This window comes from Schistocerca piceifrons, chromosome 7, assembly GCF_021461385.2.
Source record: "Schistocerca piceifrons isolate TAMUIC-IGC-003096 chromosome 7, iqSchPice1.1, whole genome shotgun sequence".
NCBI lineage: Eukaryota > Metazoa > Arthropoda > Insecta > Orthoptera > Acrididae > Schistocerca > Schistocerca piceifrons.
In genome coordinates, this window is record NC_060144.1 from 158825879 (window position 1) to 158853869 (window position 27991).

A 27991-nucleotide genomic window follows, 5' to 3' on the forward strand; every position below is an offset into this window, starting at 1 on the left:
ACTAAATTATTATGGAAAAGGAATCTAAATATAAATTTTTAAGTGTTTAGCTCTTTTCTGTTGCGCCAATGATTTTTACAGAAAAACGTCCAAATTTCGAAACTGGTTAAAGTTATTGAACTGATATTCAACACATATTGATTTAGTATTACTCCTGACATGCTAGAAACGTTTCAGTTTATTTAATTGATTTTTAAAGTATTGTTCATCATCTATGATGTCAGAGCTAGTTTCAGCGGACTGGCTGGCACACAATGGAAAGGCTGATGTGAATTTTATACTGTGTGAGTAGGCTGCTTCGCTACGTCACCCTCTACTTAATTTTTCTTGAAAGTAAATGGAAAAAAGTTAATTACAAAAGGGAAGCAAGAGTACAGCATAACTCCCTATAAAAATTAAAATTGAAGTGTAAACATATAGAAATATTAAAAGAAAACTGATTACCTACTTCAATTATTTAAATTGCTGGCATGTTCACTGCATCTTAAGCAACATTATGTCTCAAAATTTAAGCAAAATCAATGAAACACTTTGGCATACATATTGCATAGACAGAGAGAACACGTAAAATATGTAAAACTATGAAAATCTTATATCCATTAAATACATTTTTACATATACAAATTCAAAGAAAATAACACAGTTCTTCATGGTACATAAACAGATAATTATATCTTAGCAGTCTATCCTAAACCTGAAAGAAAATTTCACAAAACACAACAATTTCATTTTTACACACGTGGTTGTAGCCGCTTTGGCTGGCGTTCTACACTTTCATTCACAAGGGTAGAGTAGGGAAAGTTGCTATGGTGTGCGTCCTTCACGTTCACTCTAATTTACATGGGGAAAGGGGAGGGGACACAGTGAAATGTGTCCAAGTCACTCCACGCTCTCACGCAGCTACCAGACTGCCATTATCTGGTTTGTCCTGTAGAACGAACAAAAAGAGTGCCTCAGACTCTGTTCACTTAATATCTAAGGGTGGGTCACGATGAAATGGGGATATATATACACATTTAATCTTTCAATATGTTACTGGAACAAAGTTAACAGAACTTTTTCAATTTTACTCTCGCGGTTACTTAATTGTCATAAAATCGATAAACAAATGGCTCAAAACGCCGTTAGTCACGTACTAGAGAAAATTTATGCTCAAGGCATACAATCATAGATCCTATTTAATTTCAATTTATTATTTCTGGGCCGGAACACTGAAGCAATGCTCGGTACTCTCCTGACAAATCTGTATTTTATCTACTAACTGACTCATCTTCGATTACCTTATTCTTAGAGATCGTATGAGTATATTTGATTAGTAGTTGTCTTCTCAGCTTCTTTGTACATGTGAGTAACTTGTGGTAATAGTACAGTTCTGAGTGTTCAAAACACACTACGTTTAGTGGACTACTAAATCCACTTAGTGGTCCTCTGCTGCTGTGTCAGTTCCCCATCTACAATTATGTGCTTACTTCATTGAAGTGTATTTATGCTGAGCTATAAATAATGTTTCACGTCTGCCATTATGATACTCAATTATGTTGCTAGTGTATGTACTTATTTAATACTCACTCTATTAACATTTAACGCATAGGATAGCACATTTATTTCATATCTATAGTGTATTGCAGCTGATCAGTTTGCTCACGTGGCAATCCATTTCCACTCGATCGGACGCTGAAACCACAGGGAGTCTCTCTCGACCTACCACTTAAGTAATTATGGACGAGTGTAACGCTAAATTGCTTAAACCTATAGGACACCATGAGCTGCTCTGTCTCATCTAACATAAGGGTACCTATGGTCGCATTCACGCCTCCAACTCATAATCTCAATACGTGTAGGCGTGTTCTGTCACACACTACACCAAATAACGGCCAGCTCCAACCTTATAAATATTTCAAAGACGTGACCTTCACGTCTCAGCCACAAACACTGTTCAATGCTATTACACTGCCATTCCTTGCTACACAAGGTGAATTCATACTTACAACTTATCTGCATATTTTTCATAACACTAAGCAATCTCTTTTACTATTAATTAGTTAGCTCTACAGCATACACTAGGTTTCACTGCCACTTCAGATCCTGCTTGTACACGAATTTGTATATCTTTTTAAATTACTGTTGGTGGACCATTTTTAATAAAAGAACAACTTTGTACTTACAATATTACCAGGATTCTATACATACTTGTTAGTCAAATAAATTTTATCTTAATTTACTTCATACTTCTCTATTGTTTATGACACTGTTAGGTTTGTCACATTAGGTATTTTCTTCACTAATCGGTGGATAGAGTGATTACAGAACTCATGGCTTGATAGCCATGACGGAAAAATTAATGTGTTGGAAAGAAGAGGTCAAAATTTTAGGTGGATAGAAAAGATGAAGAATGAATGAAATCTGAAATGGAAAGAAGATCTCACACAGCTGGCACTGCACAGCTGCCACACTGTGTAGAGATTACAGAACAACCTCCTCCCTACAGAATTCATTAGTTTGTTATTGGCTTGATAACCATGATGGAAAATTTTATGTGTTGCAAAGAAGAGGTTGAAATTGTAGGTGGATAGAAAAGATGTAGAGTGAGTGAGACCTGAAAAGGAAAGAAGTTCTCACACAGCTGGGACTGCACAGCTGCACACTGTGTAGAGGTTACAGAACAACCTCCTCCCTACAGAACTGATTCATTACCTATGAACTTCTTTAGGTCGACCACGTTCCTGAGACCTAATAGCTTTTTACTCTTAGGGTACTCCAGCCTATATGCATTGGCATGTGGTTTTCCTATGATCCTGAAAGGTCCTTGGTATTTACTAAGATTAACACATTCGTCCCAATATCTCCTATTTTTCAGAACTCATATAGGCAGCTCCCAAGTTTCATCATTAGTTACTACACGTTTATCAATAAAAGGTACCGTAATTACTCAGGTTAGTGGCAAGACCATTTTTAACTGGCTTCTTTCAAAGTCAACAACACTCTGATATTTCGACAAGAAATCTATGCCAATTAAAACCTCAATACAGAGATTATTTACAATTAAGCATGGATGATCAATTAAATTACCATTAATATCAAAGGGCAGCAAAGCTTCTTGCTTTACCGTGTTTGACACCTTGCCAGTAGCACCAATTATTCTTAGTCCTAATACTCTCATTAATGTAAGCTTGTCTTTACCAGGTAATGCATCAAAAAAGGACTGAGATATCGCACTCACCTCACTTCCACTGTCTAAGAGATAACGTACATTGATACCCAACATATTCACTATTATTATAGGGTGGCTTATTCTAGTTTGTACAAGTGGTTCCTCAAACTCATCCAATAGTTCCTTTTGGACTTGTCTCCAACTAAAGTGATCGTCATCTGTCTTCATTACATTTAGGTCAAAGTGTGTAGGGGTTTCCTGAATTACATTTTAAGCTGCCTTTTCCAGTCGGTCTATTAATTTCAAATCGAAACACCGCACGACTTCATTACATTTGGTTTGCTGAACATGACCCAAATTACTGTAGTTTGAGCGATTCTGCGCCTCCAGACCGGGCATAACACTAGTTACAGCTAAACGACTTTCACTGTTATCGTCGGGTTCCTTCTCAAGTGACAACTGGTCACAGCTACTGGGTTCATCGACCCCAAACTGGCTATCGTCTACATTCTCACTTACCTCCTGTCCTAATTCTATTAGTACAGGATCAACATCCTGCACAGACACTTTAGATAAGAGCACATCATCCTCATCGTAAGTATAAGCATGAATTTCTTCTGCTTCTTCACCTGACAATTCAGTATTTTGTAGCTCTTCCCTACCTTTACACTGCTGCGCCTTCTCTTTCTCTTCCCACTTACAAAGCGTCTCTAACACGGTATCTATCAAATACTGTGAGTGATCTAATATTTCTGCTGTATCCTTAGATGCTACCGACCCCTCATCCACATGTTCAGTCTGAGTATTCTGATCTGTCTTACCAATTACTGTAATTACTGGCTTAGAAAAGCAACCGCCTGGTGAGCGCCAGTATCCTCATAGACGGGAACTAGTTTTCCAGCCTCTGCCTATTAATGTTACCTTTACTTGCATTATAGTTAACCGGCACAGCATTGCTTTCAACACTGCTATTTAGTTGCACATTTTTGTTAGGAAAAAAATTACTATCATTTGGATGCCATTGATGGTTCTGGTAATTATTTCTCCGATTCCTACCTTTCTTAGGACGGCGAACACCTACTGTTCTGATGTTTACATTGCCATTCTGCTCGTTCTTAAAATTACTACTAGTGTTAGTAGCATTTCTGTTATTACGTGCTTGCTCCTCATTGGCAGCCACACGCTCTAGACATTCCAAATTCTCAATGAAACGATCAAGATTGTCTCTAGGGGCAGATATAATTCTAGTTTGCCAATACCATGTCAGTTTGGCTTCAAGACGTAGAATTATCATTTCAGGTTTTAGCTTTTCGGCCAAATGTGACAAATGTGAGATCCATTACCTAGCAAATTCTTTAATAGATTCCTTGCTTGCATTGAAGCGTTTTCCACTCCAAAATTCTCTCAATACTTCATTTTGCTTATTAGTAGACCAATACTCATTAATGAAAGCTGTTTTAAATTGCGGTAATGTTTTACACTTCAACATAACATCAGCTGACCAACGCATGGCGTCACCTGCTAAATGGCTTGTAATAAATGAGATTTTCTCCCGTTCAGACCAAGTTGGTGGAATCACATCTTCAAAATCGCTCCAGAAATCTATCGGGTGGATATTTTTACCTGGATCGAACCGCAAGAACTGCCGACACCCGATGGAAGCGGCGTTTACAGCTACAACTTGTTGCATACTACCATTACCAGAAGTTACTGAAGCTACTTTACTCTCAACATTGGCAATGTTAGTACTAATAATTTCTACCCTCATTTCAACATTATCTACTCTTTACACAATATGAGTAGTATCAGTTTTGATTGCATCTACTTCTGCTTGACATATGTTTGCTTTTATATTAACCACTTTAAACCTATCTGAGCGCAGTTCAGATTCCGCCTCGATCTTTTCTGTTAACTTGTGCTCCATCTTTGCATCTTCCGTTTGGAAGTCTTTGCGAACGTCAGCAACTTCGGATATTACTGTTTTATACATCTCAGATAACTGTTGAGCAACCTTTTTCTTAATATCCTCATGGTTGTAATCAATTTTATAATTCAAACGGTCCAGATCCTCTTTCAACTTATTGCAACCAGCCTTGAAGGTATTGTCCATTACCTCCAATCGTTTATTAAAATTAGTTTGGCTGGCCAGAATCCCATACTTTAATTCAGCTGTCATTTTAGCATTACTGGCTGACATTTTTGCATTACTGCTTTTGACCTCAGTTATTTCAGACTTTAATTCAGCTGTCATTTTAGCATTACTGGTAGCTATTGCTTGTAATATAACATTTAAATCAATAGCCCGAGTATCTTTAGGTTGCACACTAGCTGGCTTTTTATCACACTCAGGTGACGAAAAACTAGCTCCAACACCAGAATCATCAAAACTAAATAAAACTTCTGATCGATCAGTCATATCTAACTTATCCTTTTTAAACTCTACCACCTCTGATGACTGTTCCGTTTTTAACTCATCAGATAAACTATCATCCAATAAATTAACAATTTCTGATTTCTGCTTTACTACAGGGGTCTCTATTATTGAATCATCGCCCCTTTTCACACTACTGTCAGGAGACAATACTTCATATTTCACCTTAACATTACTATTTTCATGCATATTTACACTTGAACCGTTGTCCGAATTTACAGTTCCATCAACAGACATAGGTTCTGATTTAAGTTTAACCTCAGTTTCTTCTCGCGATTCCATCGCCGACAGTCTTTTAGTGCAGGTTAGTAAAATTTTTAACAGCTTTTCACTTAATTCCTTCTGCACGACGTATGGCGTTGCCGGCGTGGCGTACCAGGATTACTGATGCGACACCGGGCGTTGAACTACAGACGGCACTTCGATGGCTAATGTGTGTTTGCGTGGCTCGCAACTGCAGGCGCGCCTCCGGTTGCTCCAGCGGACGACTGCTGTAAGGCAAAACTGGCTCCTTGCGATGCCAGCAGCGGCGCTAGACTCAGTGCCAGCTCCGTCAATCCAGATGCGTACTTAATCCAATTGCGTCGTCCACATGCACACGTAACACAAACGCTGTTCTATTACTCAGTTGCGTGTCGCATTTCACTCCCGAATCCGAATATTTAAAAATCACTTTCACTTTTACTCAGTTTCTTTTCCGGCCGATTAGCAACATATGTGGGGCGGCGGGTGGAATAATTGTTATTAAATGTAGTTTGCAATGTAGAAAAGAAGCATTTCCCAGCCGATCACCATATGTTGGGCGGCGGGTGGAAATAATTGTTATTTAAATGTTCCTATTATTTGTGCTGTTGTTTGCCGTTCTCAACACTGGCTCTCCAACTATAATATTGGCAACCAGAAAGTGATTAGCAAAACGTGAAGCCTGTAATTAGAGTTCCTATTTCCCACTTCATCTGAGAAATACATTTATAGCTACAGCTTATAGCTCTGAGGAATTACGAGATTATCTGGGATTCATAATCAAAAACCATTTTCTCTAAAATGTTCACTATATTCTGAAAGTCACAGACCAAAAAGAATCTACACAATCCAAGTACCAGAGCAGTTCCGAGTCTAATGCACTGATGCAACTATAACTGTTCAAATTAAATGCTTAAGTAAATGCTCGCCATAATTTGATGATAATGTTCATCAAACGCAACGCTAAATAATGGTAGAATGTCTGCCCCACGGCGGCACGTGAAAATACGACATACGCAAACTGAAGGTTACACGTATCCCGAGTAACTTATTACGGCATCTGAGGCTGTTTATAGTAATGACACCAACACGACGCGACTCCCGGCACAGGTGGTACGCTAATCAGCGTCTGGAGAGAACTGGGGCCTTCTCTCGCGCGCAGCGTTCTTACATATAAAGCCGCGGTGCGGACGGCTAAGGGAACGCCTGATCAAATCCGCCCTCCCGACTAGCCGCTGGGCTAGTAATGCACCACTTTAAGTTATCGAATAAATCATTGTTATCGAATAAATCATTGCTTCCTTTGCTGATGACCGATGAAGCCCTCAATTTAAATGTGCAATCCGCACACAGGTAAGTAATCATAATAAAAGTCTGACGTGGCTAAGTCAAATATTTTGGGCGAGATAATTAATTTAATTACACTACATGCAGTAGACGAGCTCTGAACTTGCTCTTTGGAGATACGCTATAGCTATAGTTTTATAGTTATTCAGTTGAAACTTCTCATATCTTTATGATTATAGCGGATCTCCCCTCTACTTAAATTGAAACATCCTAGCCTTATATATTTGCCCACTTAATCTATCTTGCTTCCTTAATTTCTAAGACAAAAACCAGAAAATCATGAATTTCTACCAAAAATTTTAATTTGTGAGATCCAGAATACTGTTTCTACTAAATTATTATGCAAAAGGAATCTAAATATAAATTTTTAAGGTTCTAGCTCTTTTCTGTTGCGCCAATGATTTTTACATAAACTGTCCAAATTTCGAAACAGGTTAAAGTTTGTAAGTAGGCTGTTTAGGTTCTTATATTGGTAACGCCGCCGCCACATTGCGCTCTCTGTATGAAAATCACTGGCTGTGCTGTGTGCAGTCTGTGGCTAGTTTGCATTGTTGTCTGCCATTGTAGTGTTGGGCAGCGGCAGCTGGATGTTAACAGCGCGTAGCGTTGCGCAGTTGGAGGTGAGCCGCCAGCAGTGGTGGATGTGGAGAGAGATATGGCGGAGTTTTGATATTTGTAAAAATGGATGTTATGAACTCCAGCTGCCGCAGCCCAACACTACAATGGCAGACAACAATGCAAACTAGCCACAGACTGCACACAGCACAGCCAGTGATTTTCATACAGAGAGCGCTATGTGGCGGCGGCGTTACCAATATAAAAACCTAAACAGCCTACTTACAAGTTATTGAACTGATATTCAACACATATTGATTTAGTATTACTCCTGACATGCTAGAAACGTTTCAGGTTATTTACTTGATTTTTAAAGTATTGTTCATCATATATGTCGTCAGAGCTAGTTACAGCGGTCTGGCTGGCACACAGTGGAATGGCTGCTGTGAATTTTATACGGTGTGAGTAGGCTGCTTCCTTACACAGGGGAACCTATTTTCAGGATTTGTCCTAAAGAAGACCTACTTCTCCTACCCAAGACAACTGGTTTTTAACCATGTGTGGCCCAAGATCCACCTCCTATACTTTCATGAATCAGCTGCACTAATCTCTCCTTCCCAGTCCTATTTAGGAGTAGACCATTCCTAGTGAACCCCCGTTGTTGATTATCCCGACGGGCACCAGAGAAACATGAGCAAAGTTGGCTGCCCTCAGAGCCGTCCCTAACCCTACATTGACTTGCCTCACAGCTCCATCAGGGTGCGGTTGATCATGACTCCAGAACAGCTCAACAAAGTATATTTTGGTGGCCTGAGTCAGGGAAGCTATCTTGTCCAGGTCACCACCTATGTCATATGCACCATCCCTGTCCAAACTGTTTCCCACCCCACTCACTATCACTACATGGTCTTCTTCTGTTAAGTCTTCTCCATTTAACTCTGGCAGTGGTAGATAAATGGATTTGGTGTTGATGATAAAACAAGCGATCACGTTCTCTTTCTTCCTCTTCTTCTACCAGCTGCCACTTCCCAACCACCCTCCTCCCCCCTCCCCCCCCTTCTGCCTTGATCCTTATCAGACCCTTTCTTGCTTCCTCCAACTGTGCCTGAAGAGCACAGATTTTCTTTTCCTGTTCCCCAGTGAAAATGTTCCTACTGTATACTCTGCAGTAGTTTACGCTGGAGCAATAAGTGATTTCAACAGAACGAAAACAGAAGGAACGAAACCCGTATTAAGAAAAACAGATTAATATATTTGAAGAAGAAATTTTATTGCGCGGTATAAGGGCGCTGTAGTACATCACGGAAGAGAAACTGAAGGTAAGAAAACCTTTGTCTAACGAATCCATTTCGCGTATCACGATCGTTTTCTTTTTCCAGATACCTCATTGAGCTATCCATCAATCAAATGAATTTACTGTAAGTTTTTATTTTGAAACTGTTTAAATCATGGTATTTCCAATGTTGCAGAAGGTCGTGACCAAGTCTGTTGTAGGAAGTACACAGATAAAATGTACCGTAGATGGCGTTTTGGTCTTTTAAAACGTAGCATCCATCTTGTTTAACGGCACTTAGGAACCGTTCTCGCTGCACATGGTAGTAACATTTGTAAATGGTATCATAACATAAATTACTATAAAAATTCTTAATATTTTGATGTATAACGAATATAGGAAAAGAAGTACCACTGGATTCTGTAAATCAAATGATTGTTGAATGGGATGTCCATGCTGGCAGTAATGCCAATCTGCCAACAAATGAAATGAACCCCGCGATTTCTGAAATAGAATTAAATGCACAAGCAGCATCTAGTGGGAAAATTCGCGCAGCGAGTAAAAATGCAGATCCATTCATGATATTGTTTAAGAAGATTGCACCAATGATGTATAGCTGTGACAAAGGACAGGACACGCGAATAGAAGAATGTCATAAACAGTTTTTCGCGCAGATTACTACCACTATGGCGGAGTACAATAAAGAACTTGTCATGTAGATTTCAGTGCAGGTTGAGCTTACCTAGCAAGTCGTTACGACTCTGGCCGAGTAAGATAAAGATATAGCCGCACAAATTTATACCGATTTGTCAAGCGTTTCTATTGAATTTTCAGAACCAAAGAAAAGTGAAGAAGGCATACCAGAAGCAGTAATGAAGTTAACGAATGGTGTACAGACGCCACAGACAGCGCAGTCTAATATAGATTGCGCTGCCTGTGGCGTCTGTACAACCGCTGCGTCAACGGGTGGAGAGTTTAGTACTCGACTAAGAGGAAGTGGTACGTGAGAGCATAAGCGCCCAAGTACGAAGATTTTCTAACGAATGTACTAAATGGTTGGACGAAAATGACAAACACGTTAAGGAAGAGTGAAATATGGACTGGAGAGATACTGTACAGCGATTTAGTGTTGAAGTAATATTCGAATTGGGTGTTCAATGTGCAACCATTCAGAGTGAGTTAGCAGATACGAAAGTGTACGGAATCATTACATTTCTAAGTGGCTTGATAAGGTCTCCGGTCAAATTAGTAATCTGCAAATGAAGCCGAAAAATTCACCTTGTAACAGGATATATTCAACGAGCAGGTACTCTGTGGGCAGCTGATGCTGTCGATAAATGTACCACATATGACGACTTTGAGAAGACTTTCCTGGCTACATTTTGGTCAGGAGATGCACTGGAAGTTTATAATACAAACCAGGTAGATTGAGAAAGTACTTGTGTGTTCCATTAATAAGACAAGATAGTGGAACAATCCTGTCGCAAATAAAGGTGCACTGTGAATTTTTAAAGGCCAAATTGCCGATTAGCATGCATCAGAAGCTAATCACGATACCAGACGATAAATCTGAATACTTCCTCTCAGTCCTAGATTCATTCGGCTCAACCCATGAGGATTTTAAATCTGCAAACGGCAACAGTTTTGCGCAACCTTTAAATCCCTGCTTGCACACCAACAGCGACGAGCACAGGACCGGACGCTGTATCAACAAGGCGCGGCAGCAAGCGACGCCAAACCAAAACAGCCACGTAAACACGCCGCACTCGGCGCCCTGTTACAGGCGTCAGAGGAACAACAACAGATTGAACTCGGGATAACGTGCAAACCGTAATGGACACCACAGAACCCAGCGACATTCGTATTTCGGCAACCAGTGGCACCAAAGTAACGAAAACCAGCCACCGCCACGACACACTAATTATAATAATAGGCAGGAGACCCACGTACGGCTCCTACCAATCTGACCATTCCAATTTTGACAATGGACACGTGAACAATAAGGAATCTCCTCCGAATTGGTAGAGATCTGACAATCATGTTGTTCATATTGATGAGGTAGCAGCGCTCCTCGACCAGACACGAAGCATAAAAATAGATGTGACTCCATCATGCTCCCTGATGACAGTCGGAGAGCGAGAAGGTGGCACCATTTCTACTAACCAGCTGTGTATGTTGCGGTACAGTGATGACAAAGACACTAGGAATGAATTCTATGACGATTCTAAGTTGTGTAGGAAACCTACATAGGAACTTGCCTAGGCCGCGGTTAATGCGGTTGTGGGAGGAATTTCAACCTAAGTTATATGTGACACAGCTGTCAGTATGAATGTTACTGCTGGTAATTTCCTCAAAAAGGGGTTTATTGTGAATGTACTCACTCTAAATAAACAGAATTGTTTCTGGGGCTATTGGAATCAGAATGCAGAGGGTAGATAAGCAGGTGCAAATTGATATTAAATTCGGGAACTGGGCCATTAATTACACGTATTTCGTGGTCAAGATGTTAAGAGGCAATTGCTCAATGAGCATGGAGCTCTTGCAAGGAAAGAACCTCCCGAATAGCCAGTTCCATTTAATATTCGATTAGAGATTAACACATTACATCCAAAAAGCTGAAAGAATAGGAGCGCGTCACTTATTGTCCAGAAATAGGGGAGAAAGTGTCACTAACATGATACTGGATTTCGGGTGGAAATAATTAAAACAAACGGATTTTTGTTTGTGGCGGGATCTTGTCAAGAAATTTCAGTGCGAAAATATTTTGTTGAAGCCGACCTACATAGGGAGAAGTGATCACAGTAAAAAAAAAGGGAAGATAGATCTCGCACGGAAAGATATAGACGTACGTTTTCTCTGCGCGCTGTTCGAGGGTGAAATAATAGAGAATTACTGTGAAGGTGGTTCGATGAGCCCTCTTCCAGGCACATAACAGTGATATGCGGAGTAGCCATGCAGATGGAGGAGTAGTTGGAGAGCTTCTCTAAACTCCTATTAAAAGAAAGGAATATTACGGTAAACTTTGTTAAAGTGTCATATGATGTTGGTATTGTGCACACACGATCACACTGACATACTAAAAGGCACCGGTTGTAAAGGTGTCAGGCAAATCCAACACCTTCCATGAAAACCCTGACACGATAAGCAAATCCAGTAGTATGTCACATAGCTCCGAATAGATCGTGACATTAAATTAACCGAAGTAATACGAGTAACGAGTGAGCAAATGGAATACCACAGACTAACACAAGAATGCCTAAATGCATGTCGCCCGCATCTCGTGGTCGTGCGGTAGCGTTCTCGCTTCCCACGCCCTGGTTTCCGGGTTCGATTCCCGGCGGGGTCAGGGATTTTCTCTGCCTCGTGATGGCTGGGTGTTGTGTGCTGTCCTTAGCTTAGTTAGGTTTAATTAGTTCTAAGTTCTAGGCGACTGATGACCTCAGCAGTTGAGTCGCATAGTGCTCAGAGCCAAATGCATGTCATACCTTCCCACCGTGAGACAGACGCAGTTCCGAGGGGAGAAACGAGAACAGAAGCCGAGAGCAGAATCGTGTCAAGCTAGAAGGCCCTACGATAAGGGACGGACGGACACCCACGTCACCAGCTAAGTGCTAGGACCACTCCACCCGCAAGTTTTAGCGTGAGACTTTTTCGCGTCTCTGTTACGTCAGGACCACCCCCCAGCCAGTGTTAAGAGCTAGAGCCCTCCAGAAGAACAGTATAGATCTTACGATAACATAAAAAGGGCTACACCACCCGCAAGTTTTAGCGTGAGACTTTTTCGCGTCTCTGTTACGTCAGGACCACCCCCCAGCCCATGTTAAAAAATAGAGACCTCCAGAAGAACAGTATAGATCTTACGATAACGCTAAAAGGACCACACCAGCTGCATGTTTTAGCGTGAGACTTTTTCGCGTCTCTGTTACGTTGCAAACTTTAAAAAACATTGCCCCACCACGAAAAGTATAACCTTTCTCATGGGATAGACAGAATTTTTGTCGGCGGAGCTTAAGGTTAACATTGAGACCCTGACTGGTCAAATGAAAACACAGCCAGATAGTTTTTTTTTAAACCAACTTCGGTAAATTGTAGTAAAGAGAAGTTAGGAGAGAGTTGCTTCTGAGACGGCGAGGTGAGCGGAGCTGTGCTGCCCGCCGTCCCCTGACGAACACCGAAAAGATAATGAACGCACGCGATGCCGCATAACAGCGCATAAAGTTTCACTCAGAACTGCAGAAGTCTCATCTGTTACACCCTTTTTTGCGTAATACTAGTGTCGATCGTCAATTAAAGCTCGTGGTGTTCACATTTGCCACTTGAAGTAAAAATCTGAAACGCGATGATTTTTCTGTTATATAGTTATTGAGAAGCCACATCAGCCACTGTAATTTACGACAAGTTAGATAAGTAATTAAATATAATTGTGGGTCACTGTAGACCATTTTGATAGTTTTCTTTTTTGTGCAACTTAATTTAAACCTAGATAATAGATGTGATATGGCATAGGTCATCCTTCGATCCATTGTAGAACTTGGAAACCCACTCAGGGAATATTCGTTCACATTTTTGTTGAACGCAATTGGTTTTTACCATCCTGTATTAAAACATTTCCTTTTATCAATAGTGCAATTTATAAACAATGTTTTGTGAGTAGAATAAAATTTCCAATGGTAAACTTAACTGCTTTTTCGACGTTATTTTACCAGGTAACTAAAAATAGGAAAGCCTTGAACCCCTTCCACTAAATTTAGTTAGTGTTAAGATTCTTTTACAGGGAGTGCAGTGGAGCTGACGCTGAAATCATTAAGTATTTGGTTATATCATCGCTAATCTCACTGAACTCTTCTTCTAAATTCTACATGTCATGTGTGGTCTGACGTCTCCTTACCAGCAACAGGTCCCAGGTTCAAACTAGTCAATTCCCTAAAAAACACGCTCAAAGCGTCGTTGCGCGAAAGTGGTAGGGAGACACGATACAGCACAAACAGACACCACGCAGAATGTTAGACTTTTATTTACAAATTCTGAAAATGCTATGTGTCTCCCTACCCGCACGTACAAGAAAGATGAAAAATCTGAATGTTTAAAGGCTGCTCCGATTATCCTGTGACAGTGTCTCTTGCGAGAAGTTTGTTACTAATTTGCGAAGAGTTGTTGTTTTATTAGTAGTAATTCTGAGACTGTACCGCTGGACACACTATTGCTCTAACCAAGTGGTATTCAAACGTTTTTGGCGACACAATCTATTCTTAAGATAAATAATATCGCATTTAAATTGTTCTCAAGAAGCAGTTTAGATGGACAGAAGGTAATGAATCATGTTATACGGGTACGTTAGAAAAAACGTGGTTAGTAGCATTGATTGACAGTTACTGGAGTTATTACAAATAAAACAGGCGCACTGGAGGCATTGTAAATAACAGCATGTTCCAACAAAAAGCCTCCATAATAGCTTTATACATCGTATTTTTCCTGTGTTATTGCTCACAATATACAAAATATTCGCAGAAACGAGAAACGTGCGTTGTTTACTGTGCAGCAGGTACGTAAATACATGTGTATTCAATATATGTTGTTGCCTTTCTGCAAACTATGGCTCAGGGCAAATAAAACCTGTAAGCGACTACGGCTCCGCAAACACACACGCACACAACACAGTTGTCTTAGTTTGGAAAGAAAAAAGAAAACGCTTTTATTACCAAACGCTAGTTAAACTGCAGAATGGCATTGACTGCTTATAAACACGTTACCAAAGACGGTAACAGTGAGAGATGTGATATTGGCAAAGACGTGTGAGAGTCAATATCTCTGAAAAAAATATAACTACTTACTATAACTGCGACACTTCACACTTTCCAAACACAAATTAAATATTTCCGTGTCTAAACTGTTTGACTAATTCATTTATACACATAATTTTCGTATTATAAGCAAAATCGCTATGAAAATTAGATTTTGTACGACTTGCAAACACAATGAATCGTCATAATACTCCTAAAACATAACGCAAGATACTGTATGACCACTCTCCTTGCTATAAAAGGTATACCGCAACACATATTAAAGGGATGTAATTCTCTATAACATACAGGTGTAGACGTAAGGCTAGTTGCGTTTTAAAATTTAATGGGGGCAGTTTGAAACGGTACGAGATCCTACCTGTTACTGACGCTGCTGCAGCTGAAATACATACTTAATATCAAGTCCTAAACCACGCTGTTCATGTTCAGACTTCCAAATAGCAAAGATTAATAAAAGTACAGTAAATATTACGAAGTACGGTACTGCAAAAATATAGTGTTACATTATGGCATTGTCGATTTGCAGAGACGATGACATCGACATCGTAACACTCAGAAGGCAGAGACGAGGAATGTGTTTAAAGCAGCAGTAATGTTGGGAAATTACGATAGTTATCGTAGCAATGTGATTATATTCCATTGTGGAAGGTGGGTGTACTTAAGGAAAATTTCATCCTTGTGATATATTCCGCTTCAGTATATGATGCAGTACTTGTTTAGTATTTACAGTAATGGAAATGCGGAGGTACGGCACATAACGTGATAAAAATGGCATTAAATAACTTCGCAAATATACCAAAACTGACGTCGCAACAAAATACGTTCTGGTGTGAACTTTCAAATATATAAATATTATCTCTTCTCAGAGAAATAACAAAGATGCTGTAATCAATTAATACGATCTGCGGCTGTAATTGCAAACTCTGTCTTTTTTTTAAATTCTTTCTCTTCCCTTTTGTTTTCTCCTAGCCTACGAAGCCATTTTGTGACGAGGCACGTAAAGGTTTCAAGTAATATTTAGCCTAAATGTAATCAAATACCACTAAAAACTGCTGTAAAATTTTATATGCACTAGCTCCTACATTCATGAAGTGGCAAAATTATTTTCTTTATGCTTATTTTATGGGGGAACATTGGTGCACAGGTCAGCGCCATTGTTCTAAATGGCAACAGCCGAGAGTCGTAATAGATTTCTTAATATTCTCTAATTTTGACAAGTAACTATAAATAAAGGAGATTTCTGTTGATTAGCAATTCTTGCTTTGCAACAATAAAAATAATCAGTATTTCCAATACTGAATCATACTTGAGTAAATCGAGTTCAGTAAATTTTGTCGATCCTCGCGAGAACCTCCTTAGCTTTGCATTTGTACAAAAGCCGAAAGAACTAACAAAAGTCAATGTTAGTGAAGAATAAGTTCATACATTTTCAACTTCGTTTGCGTATTGAACCAAAAGTTTTAAGCATTATATCAAGTAATACACTGTATTGTGTTTGTGGTGGCGTCTTTTAATTTAAAACCACGGTGTTGGGCAGATTAACTCCGAGTAGCACCACAACTGAGTCGCTGACGTAATTAATTTTCCAGTTGTGAGTCACAATAACATTAGCTTCAACGTTTCGTAATACGTATATAAAAACCGATACACCATCACAGAAGATAGTCCTAAAATAGTGAGCTTACAGAGTATGCTGAGCCTCTTTTTATAGATGTCAGAATGATATTTGCAAATTAAAAAAAATGCGCCTCAACCCAGGATCGAACCCTCGACCTCCTGCATGTAAACCCAAAACTCTATCTACTGCATTTTTTAAAACTTGGTTTCGACATCGACTGTACTATGTATGTCTTCATCCGAAATTCAAACAATTACATGTTGTAACAGATGAACACAGAAAAGCAAATTTTGTCATCATAAAAACTACTTCGAGTGTACGTTGAACTATGGAAATATATTTCAACTTTACAACTCATAGTTTAACATTACGATGAAAAAATAAAAAAAGAGAATACTTGGAATATTCAAGAGTCGAGCCCATGTCTGCTAACTAGCGGTCTATGCTTTAGACGAGATTTTTTTTTCACACAGGAAACAAACCGAAATACACACTCAATTGGCATTGTATTCCTTCAAAAACGAAAATCTTCAATCAGCTTTTTTTCAAAGCACTTATTGATGGCAATAAATTTAAATAAAACAAAAGAAGTTCTTTCGAAAAAACAAGGGGAGTCAATCAGAAAAACGTATGTGAAGGAATGGGGCGTTAATTTTAACGTGTCCACACCTTCTTTCCTCCGTCACTTCCACATCGTGGAACATCTAAATCCAAACAAGAATGTCCACAAAAAAGAAGGGGGGGGGGATGTCAACTCATTCAACGCCTTGTCGATGAAAAACAAGATAAAGCATATTAGAAAAAAGTTCACGATAACGGGCATCGTGAGCCCCGTCCAATGGGCTGTAGCCATATATTGGGAAAAGGCACACGGATATGCGTCATATCCGCTCACCATCACGTAGCGGACATAATATCCTACAAGCCACATGATTGCATTGTTCTTCGAACGGGAAAAGAAGGTTGAATCGGGACTCACGAGAATATCCACCGAGATAGCCCCCATGAGGAGAAACGCCAGTTGTCGGCGAAGCCATCTCCAATGGTCATTTGCGCAAGAAATCAACTGATGATATAATGTATAAGTTTCGTGGCAACAATGGCAACAATCCGTCACATTGAGACCAATGCGAAAGAACAGCACGTTAGTAGGTACAATATCATGAACAACTTGGTACCACGAGGATACCACTTCCATCGGGAAAATTGGGAGGCTAATGTTAGGCGAAAAATCTTCCAATTCCTTTCTGACGACAGGGCTTCCACAGAGAGAATACTATGTGGAATTGGCCAGTGGCTCAGCAGCATTTTTAGCATATCTACTGGAGGTGTTAAAACTCGCCGGTCGCAAACAATCATAAAGGCAAGCTGTAAGTGCCTGGGGGGCGCATTGACATGTTAAAGGCCTTAACCCGAATGCCAGGGAGACCCTACCTCCTAGGAGACGGGGGCGCGCCATGACCCCATAACGCACGAGAAATATAGGGTTGCGATAGATAAACCTTCCAGTTAAACGTGGCAACTAGCGGTACATCAGCGCAGGAAGTGGAAAGATATGTGCGATAAAATAAGCCTTATTTAACACATACGTTTCCATGGCCAGGACCTTATGAAGAAGTGAAAGGGAGCGACGCTCGTGTTCAATGATTGCTCCATGAATCTTATCCGTGAAAGACTTTCAGTTTATCGTAGCTATCTTTAGCGGACAACTATCAATCATAGCACCCAGCGATCGATATCGGGTTACCTTCGAAGCCCATGGAATTTCAACAGCGTCAAATCATCGCAAACTGAGTAAGATACATTTCTGGTCATTAACCCGCGTTCCCGTAAGACGACAAAAGGGTCCGAAGACTTCCTTCAGCAGTGGTATATCATCATGGGTACAGATAAGAACAATAACGTCATCAGCATAATTTTGCACTGCTGGTAAACCTTTCTCCCAACTGCGACCAGCCACCCAAGCGAGCAGCTATAGTTCGCTGTCAGATTTCCAGAAACAGCAAACAGAGAGACACAGATAATGGAGTCCCTTGAAGGACGCCCTGACACACCGCGATGGGAGAAGTAAGACGGCCATTTACGTCAACGGACGCCCGAATACCAGTTATTAGAGAGTTAAACAGCCATCGTGCAGCAGCGTTAAAACCAACAGTCGTCAGTTCTCGCATAAGGGATCCGTGATTATCGCGGTCGAACGCTTGGTGAAAATCAATGAAAAGCAAAGCGCTTGGCACGGGAATGGTGGAAGCAATAGAAATTATATCACGACATTCAGCAACGGGAGTCAGGAGAGTACGACCCGGAAGACAATTTTGATGGTGTGCGATAATGGTAGGCAACAATACCTATGTTCGACTATTTACCGCTCGCACCACTGTTTCAGAAATGTAGTTGAAGAGGGTTATCGGGCGGATCTGATCCACACGCAAACGTCCCGGCTTTTTGGGGATCAGCACAATTTTAGCAACCTTAAAGCAGGGCGAGAGAGGTCCTCCGTGGAATACTTCATTCAAAGATACCGTATCTCCTATCAGGGGCAAAAATCGATAATAAAATTCTTCTGGAAGGTTATCAGGGCCAGGCGATTTGTGGGAGGGAGATGGAGCCACAATATCAAGTACATCATCGTGACGGAATACAGAGAAAAACTTCCTGGAGAGCTGGCGTAACAACACTATCAAGAAGTTAGGTGAAATGAACAGACGGAGGAACGTATGAATCCACTTCAGCATAAAGTTCGGAATACTACTGGTAAAGTTCACGTATGATATAAGATTGAGAGGACAACCCACGCCCATCTAGTGATCTAATGGTGGAAAGAAACGTCCTTTGAGATCGCTTATGAAGCCGGAGTATATGATAGAGAGAGGTCAACTCATCCTGTACGATTGAACGAGGCTGGGAACACAATCGGACACCATCCATTGGCCTACGTTTGAGTTGTATAAGTATCGCCTTCACACGTTGGATGTCGACGACCCTCAAGGAGGCATCACGAGCATTATCGTAAAGACTGTGAAGGAAAGCATAATAAAATTCCGTAATGCGCCATATTTCAGCCGCTTTTTCAGCGCTAAAATGCATGAGTGTATTTCGAATCCGGGGTTTAGCAAAGGTAGCCCACCATTCTAGAAATGAGGAATAACGCGCCTTGAACTGGGTTGTCTACCGCCATACGTCTGCGATGATACCTTCCAAAGAGGGGTCCTTGGGATGTAGAGTTTTTAGCTTCCATAAAGGGCGCGAAAGATGGACCCGCTGCGGGACGTGGTTAAATGTCACTTAAACAGCACAGTGATGAGTGAAACTGGCAGGAATTACATCAATCGACAGAAGTTGACTTCATTTGGGGGCAGATAAATAAAAGCGGTCCAATCGGCTACTTGAAGTAGCTGTAAAGAACGTAAATCACACCAATGTAGGATATCCGCAAACCCAAGCCTCATGTAGATGTAACGACGTTACCATATCCGTAAGTTCACGACAAAATGTATAACGGGGGTCTGATCTACACGACGTAAGACACAGTTTAAATTGCCCCCCCCCCCTCCCAAAAAAAAACAACCATACACGGCTTCCGTCGGAGTAAATAAACAACTTCCTCCTTATAAAACCTCACGTGATCGTATGAACGACCGGATCCAGACGGAGCGTAAAGAAAAATTAAGGTGAGGTCATAAAAACTACAGCCTATATCGCGACCATCATCTAGCGTTTCGAAGTCCGTCAGCGGGATTCCATCGCAATAAAGCTAAGCCATACCGGTAGAATTTTCAGGCGTGACATTAAAAAACATAGAGTATCCAGGAAGAGAAAACACATCAAATAATACCTATTATAAACACACGGTATCAGCTTGGGAATCGTAAATAAACTGGCGTAAAGCAGCAAGCCGTAAATGGGAACGTATCCTATTAACATTGAGTGTTAGAAATATATATGCCAGCGTCCGTTAACGCATGTAAGGTCAATAAAACAACACTAAGGAAAAAGCACTATCACGTCCGTCTCCCATCAACGTCCGGAGACGGGGGAAAGAGGGTATAATTATAGTCCTCCCACTGATGCCGAGGAATACTCGTTTTTCTTTTTACGACGCGCCGCTGCACGTGCAGGTTGAAAACACTGTTCCACACCACTCCGTGAAAACATACATTCTTGATGTGGAGGCGTTGGAGGCACGTCAAGCTCCGATTTCATAATCGCCACTGCACTCATAGGAAATCGGGGAGCACAACTCAGAACGACCAACAACATCAGATACAGAATAGACAGGTAATGCGGTACCGGTGTCGGGTGGCATCTCCTGAACATCAGGAAGAGAACCCATAGAATACTGTTGCTCGACTGTCTCAGTGTGAAGGAGGGGTGGTACTGTACTAGAACACTATAAAGACTGGCCAACAGGCGACGTCTCTGCTGGAACATCTGAACTCACGGGAACCGTCACGTCTACGAGTAAAGTGGGGGACGCAGATTCAACACACATTTCAACATCAACAGAAGCAGCTATATCATCTCTGGTAATACTGGAATCTCAATTAACGTCAGTTCAAAACTCATTACCGCCAGAAGGTGCACCCCCTGTCAACGCCGTATCAGAAGAACGAGACTGAGTGGGGCGTCCTCAGTCCGGCAGCGTTTCACTTGCGCTGCAGGAGCCGTCGTCCCCTCATGGACAGAGCGTGCACTGGGAAGTGCCAGTAACGGTGGAAATTCGCGAGGACTAGCGGGTAATGTAGCCCCTATATCGCTTAAAGCTGGAGATTGACTGACAGCTGACTGGGAAGAAACTATGTCTGCTAACGTTAAAGGAAGACGTTTTTGATGAGACGTCAGAACAGTAGTAGGGCGCGGGCAGTCAGATCTGAGATGACCGATTTCGTTACAGAGAAAACAATTACCTTCTCGCCCTGTATACGCAACATGGATGCGGTAACCACAAACAGTTAAATGGGAATATTCTTTTCAACGCCCATGTCCACAGTCCGGATACCATTATAAAACTGGAAGCGATGTTGTGCTGACCAGCGCTCCCATCAAATATGCAGTATGATTCCAAACGGAAGCAATGCTGTTTTAAGAAATGAATCGTCCACTTCGGGAGGAAGGTTATAAATTCTAACCGGAGAATACTCGAGTGCCGCATTTTCAAGGAGGACTTGACTAACAGAACCACCGCGATGTGTAAACAACGCTCTAGACAACCCGGGAGTGAAGTCTTTCTACTTGAACGGGATCATAAAACTTCACAAAGAAAGCATACAAATCAAAATCAAAGTAAGCTTTATCTAGCTGATCATTTGTAATACGGATAACATCAGCCAACCAATCGTGAATTTCTAAGGAGCCAGGTTGAACACGACGCGTACTCTTGTCTAAACTGAAACGAACAGTAGCTCGACGAGGAACAGACTTAGGATACTCGACAGACACCATGGTGCGGGCAGAAAACACCGCCGCCAAGAGGAAAACGACTACAAACTTCGCTACGCAACTACGATGTGACTGCGGCCGATACACCTACAAGACTGAGTAGCTCCTACACAAGCGGCGCTGCAGCACAGGCGTAAGGGCCCTGCCGCACTGGGATGCCACGGCATCTCTGCTGGCAGAGACGCCCGATACAATACATTGGGCTCAATGGGGCCTCCCGCACCTGGCATCCCCCTGACGCTGGCAGCGCTGCCAGCAGTGCCGCCGCTCCAAGCCGCTGCCAATGAAACACAAGGCGGCTTGTGGGAGCTCCCACACCCGGACGCCAGCACACCTGCCACGCGCTACCTGCCGCTCACCAGTGCTCAGTTTTGTTGCAGTTTTGCATGTGTGCCACCGTGGATAGTTTCGATACGGAAGCTTTTATATGTGAAATTCAGACGAGACCAGCAATTTGGGACACATCATCCGTGGATTATTCGAACCGCGAACTGAAAAAAAGTGTTGGGAACAAGTTGTTGATATTTTCGGAGGAAATGAATCGTCTTTGGAATTGAAGAAAGAACTCGGTAAGTGCTTCAAAAACATTTTATTTTTCATTACTAAAGTTTACTGAACGTAAGTACTTTGCCATTTGAGGGGATCATGATTAACAAAATACTCTGAAAATTTTTCTCTCACTGCAAGTGCAGATGACCGCTTCTGCCTGAATGGCCTGCACATTCATTGTTCTAAAAACCAAAAGCATAAATTTTGTACGTGCAAGAGATAGACTCGTCTATGACGTACCTACTGTGCATCGTACTTATCAACTAACTCAAGACCAGTTTCTCCCATTTTTTTAATGAATTATTAGTAACGTTTATCTTTAAGTGATAACGCCATTCTCTTGCGCTTTCGCGTATTTAATAATTAACGCGACATGGCGCCGCAATTGACAACTGTCTAATCAAACAATAATCAAAAGCACGAATCTCAGACGGGTAGTACCAGCGCGACATGTCCGTTACAATTCGGATAATCACGAATACCTATCACTGAGGTCCGTATAATGCAGTCTCCACCGTATATTCGAATTTCTAAAAAAATGATGGGACTATTTCTGACAAATAACACGGATCGTGACAAAACGTGCATGTATTTTGTTGCAGGCTTGGCGTTGCAGAAGAGGTGGAAGAATCTCCGAGGCTCTTTTGCGCGTGAGCTACAACGCAGGAAATCAAAGTCAGGATCGGGTGCCACAAGGAAGAACCAATACATTTACTTTAACCAGACGGTTGTCAGCATAAAGGAATCTGAACAAGCTGAGGATCCGCACGAAAATGAAGATGAAGAAGAAGAAGCTGCATCTCGTGCAGTCGCGGTTCCGTTAAGAAGAAATAGAAAAATGAGGAAAGAAAATGACGAAGACCAACTGATTAAGCTACTTAATTGGAGTATTCAGCAAAGAGAATTACGGGAGCGGCAAGCAGGAGAGGATGAAGACAGAATGTTTTTGCTGTCTCTGTTAAACCCCCTTCGTGGTATTCCCAAGGAAAGAAAAATTGAGACGAAAATTAAAATAATGTGTGTGATAAATGAAGCTCAGTACGGACCACGCTATTCACAGAGTAATGTTCATTCAGGACCCTGGCCACAAGGAAATTACCGTCCTACAGTTTCCTGTCACCTTGTACCTGATGCTCCACTGCAGTGGCAAACTACAAACACAGTAAATTACTATCCACAACATGCACCTCCAGAACAAAATTACAGTTACGTCTCCAGTTGCAGCAAGTGATGTTACTGGGTCAGAGTCGTCAGAAGTTGTTGATTTGTTTTAAGTTTGTTTTGTTTGTAATATTGCTTTGTCTCATTTGAAGTATTGCTTTAATTGTAATATTGTTTCAAGTTTTATTTGTAATATTGAATTTTATTTTGTAATAAAGTACTTTTCGGATTAGAACTGATAAAACGCTTCTATGTATATGTTACAGTTACAACTGAAATTGCAAGTATCACTGCATAAAACAAATAATTAGCTACTGAGTAGACAGGTAGTTAGTTACCTTAATGTCACGAAAATCTTTTCTTCTGGTGAGATGGCTTTCCTTAAAACAGTGTCCTTTTTCTACAGTTCATCTCGGCAGATCTCCACTAATTCGTCGAATGAACGTACTGACATTCTCACGTAATTAAAAATTTCTTAAATCATTGTATAGTGTATGAAGTAATCCGTTTAGATCACGATCAGGAATGAAGGGGTGTACCCAAAAATTCTTCTTTATCTGCATTCTCTCTCTCTGTCGACGACACACACAAATCACAGCTACTAGCTCCCCTACGTCCAGTTCGACACTGAGCGCAGACTGTGTGAGTCCCCCCTGTGGCGTCCCTGCTGGCAGCCGCACCGGCAGATCGCGTGCTGCCAGCAGAGATGCCGTGGCATCCCTGTGCGGCATGGCCCTAAGTTAACTACGACGTGCTCGCTCGAGGCGCAAGAGGACACTATCTTTAAGCGTCAGGTGTCAGGTGTCATTTGTCAGGCGTTAGCCGTTAAGCGGTAGGCTTTAGGCTTTCGTGTATTGTGTTTAACTTGAAAACTGAGGGCCGTCCGGGGCTGCAAAAAGTGAAAATGCACCTGCTCGGCTGCGGCGTTAGAGTAAGCACTAGGCTTGTTGCTATCGCAAAACACCGTCACATTGTCCCCGATAAATACTTTCCTTTCAGGGAACTTAGATTACCCACGTCCTATTTTCTACCTCTAATTCTATTTCATACATCATCTGTGCTCCTCTTGTGCTCCTCCTGAAGGAAAGATGAAATAATTTTGGAGACATATTCAATACAACTATCACAGTACCAGCAATAGATTGCTACTTGCATTCAGGATCCCCTGCGAGCTCCTCTGTGCATGGCAAAATACCAATCGTCCAGCACGTCAACAGAAAGTGAACTTGCTTCCTGGTGTTCATCTCTCCAGCACACGCAGCGAAGGTGTGGGTGTTATCCAAGAGACCCGTCTGTCCTCTGATTGATCCAGGAAATCCCAATATGCACGGTGCCAACTGGGTTCTCGTGTTCTCGGCTTTCGCTGATACCAAGCAGGACCTGCGCACCTGATCTGTCTCGCAGGTGGCACCAGCTGGTCGCAGCAGGCATGGCATTGCCATGCTGAGTCGTCCGTTCTCCGAATTTATTGCAGCTGTGCATCGTACGGAGGTGCTGCGCTGTGATTGTACTTCGCGACAGTTGCGAAACAAAGGATGCCATAGCCACTGTCGTGAGAACGAGTGACGGCTCCTAGTCATAACAGGTGTCACCACTGCAACATTGTTTTTGGTGACAGTTCTCGAACACCAGTATCGGCGATTTCCACTCAAATACTGTAGTCAGTATGCTTTCTGAAGAAAAGGGAAATAATATGAGATGTTCGCACCCATGCGCTATATAAATAGAAAGGAATTGGACGGAGTGTTTACTGTGCAAGTGTGTAGCTGCATGAGTATAACGACATGAATCCATCGACTGTGAGGCTGGCATTCTGAAACCCCCTGCAAATCGGGAGACGCCGTTACTGTGGAACTTTTATACAAAAAAGAATTTAAAAACAAAGATTACTACCGAAGGTAATCATCATCTGTTGTCGACAATAGTCATGTAACCATCTGACCCACTCACACTACCCTCCACCCCAAATCGCCAAGGGTTGGAACTGGAATTTTGGAGAGGGTGTGGCTCTCATACTGAAAGCGTCATTTAAGAAGGAAATTTTCTAAAATCTAACCGTAAGTGATGAGACTTTTTATGAAACTATTTTATTATAAAAGCGTTTTTAGGGCTAAATATTTGAAAATTTTAATTTAGCTTCTCAGTTTTTATGAAACTATTTGATTATAAAAGCATTTTAAGGCTAAATCTATGAAAATTTAAAATTGGCTTCTCAGTTGGAAATAAAAAATACATGTTGCACTGTTTTGGAAATCCAACCCCTAAGGGGGTGAGACGTTTTCTGAAAATATTTCATTGTGAAAGGATTTTTAAAGTTAAATCTTTTAACTGGTGTCTGGCTTCACGGTTAGAGATCAGAAAATAAGTTTTTCACTATATTTGGAAATTCAACCCCTAATGGGGTAAAATAGGATGAGACTGATTCACTGAGTGATCATCGCCAGACCGCTTAGGACAGAAACGTGAAGTTTGTAGAGGGTGGGGATCTTATACTGCAAGTATCGTTCGAGAAGGGGATGTCCGAAATTCCTCTCCTAACGTGGTGAAATAAGGGATGGAAGCCTTTTTGAAAGTATGTCGCTATTAAGGGAATTTTTAAGCTAGAACTACGAAAACTGGTATTTTGTTTCTCAATCTGAAATTAAAATGTATGTGTTTCAACATTTTTGGAAATTCAGCTCCTAAGGGAGCGCCAAAGGGGATAGAAACTTTTAAGAATATATTTCGTTACATTAAAATATGAGTTTATGAACACTGGTATTTCAATTCTCACTTAGATATGAAGAAATATTTGTTAGGGAATGAAAGCTGCTACGTGACTATTTCCACACGAGCGCAAAATGCATGTGTAACAAAAACTTTCGACTCTAGCTACCAGAATCGCTTTTTGATCAAAAGTACATTTGGAAGAGACCATGCTTAAAAAGCGACCGCAGCAGCAGGTGCTATTTATATATATATATAAGGTGCACATAGCTGCATACATGAATGTTTTTACAAAAAAAGAGATATTTCTTTCCTTTACAACAGATATGTATTAATTTGAAAACTGTTTGCTTTACATGTCGCAAAGAGAAGCTGGTGCTGGGTTGTCGTTGTCTTGTCTTGACTGTAGGTGAATGCGGTTTCTTGGGCTGTGGCGCTATCATATGTCTATATCTCGACGTAAATTGTACGTATTGTTGCTGGTGTATGCTAGCATTTATTTTTATTTGAATAACACGGCGACGAAATACCAGTTAAGTTATTATACTCTGGTCACAATAAGAACACAAATAAGAACCAACACCTCGCTTCTAGAAAAAACAGCTGGTTTAAATTTAATGTAAATAGTTAATGTAAATATTTTATAACATGCCGACGAAGTACCAATTCAGTTATTATACTCTGGTCACATGTAAGAACACAAAAATGAACCAACACCTCGCTTCTAGGAGAAACAGCTAGTTTAAATTTAATGTAAATAGTTTATAGGCACTGCGTGCCATACTAATGAACTGTCTATAGCGCACATTAGAGAACGAGCTGTATCGATCTAATTATCTGGCCGGCACTATTGAATTTAACTTTTATTTACAGATTTTCAAAGTTTACTGTCTTTTCTATTTTTTATATGGGCCAATTATTGTTCACTAAAAAGTTATCGAAATATTCCAGCTAGCTCAAAGTTTACGTCCGCCCAGAGATTCTAACAGTCGGTAGTACTGAAATTTTATACTAACACCTGATTACTGATCAGACCTGCAACGATTATGTCTGCGTCTGTGTCCCCTTGTGGAGCAACCTACCAGGACTGTGATCGACGATCAGAGATCAAGGCCAGACTTGTCTGTTTCTGGGGTAATAGGCAGCAACTTTCTTCCCCCCCCCCCTCCCCCTGCCCCCCCCCCCCTCGGAGGCCCAATACAGGTTCAGCATTCCCCTGCAAGTCCGATAGTTTACATGAAAATCGAACGGACACAATTATAAACACTCAAAGTAATTTATAATAACCAGTAAGTACCCAAAAAAAGTATGTGGTATTAGTTTTCTGACACAGTCATTGTCTGTGTAAGAAGTCCCTTACTTTCGTGGAGTCTCTGTCTCCTCGCAAGAGATCTCATTGCAGTGCAATTCAATCATATCGTAATTACTCATGGAACACCGTTATTCATTTAAATAGGCTTGTATATTACAAGTCAATTAAAAGAGTCTGTGTCCCGTACAACTATTTTCGTGAACACTGTCGGCAAAGTCAGACCGGTAAATAAATGAATATTTATTCTGATTTGAATTGACTCGCAGCAAAACATTTCACAATCACCGCAAGCATAGTGTGGCCGGAAAGTGGCGATTAAGACTCTTTCTTTATTAACTCGCGACCGCTGCAGAAACATTCTGACCAGAAGGAAAAAACACATCTCTTTTAGTGAATGAATAGCAT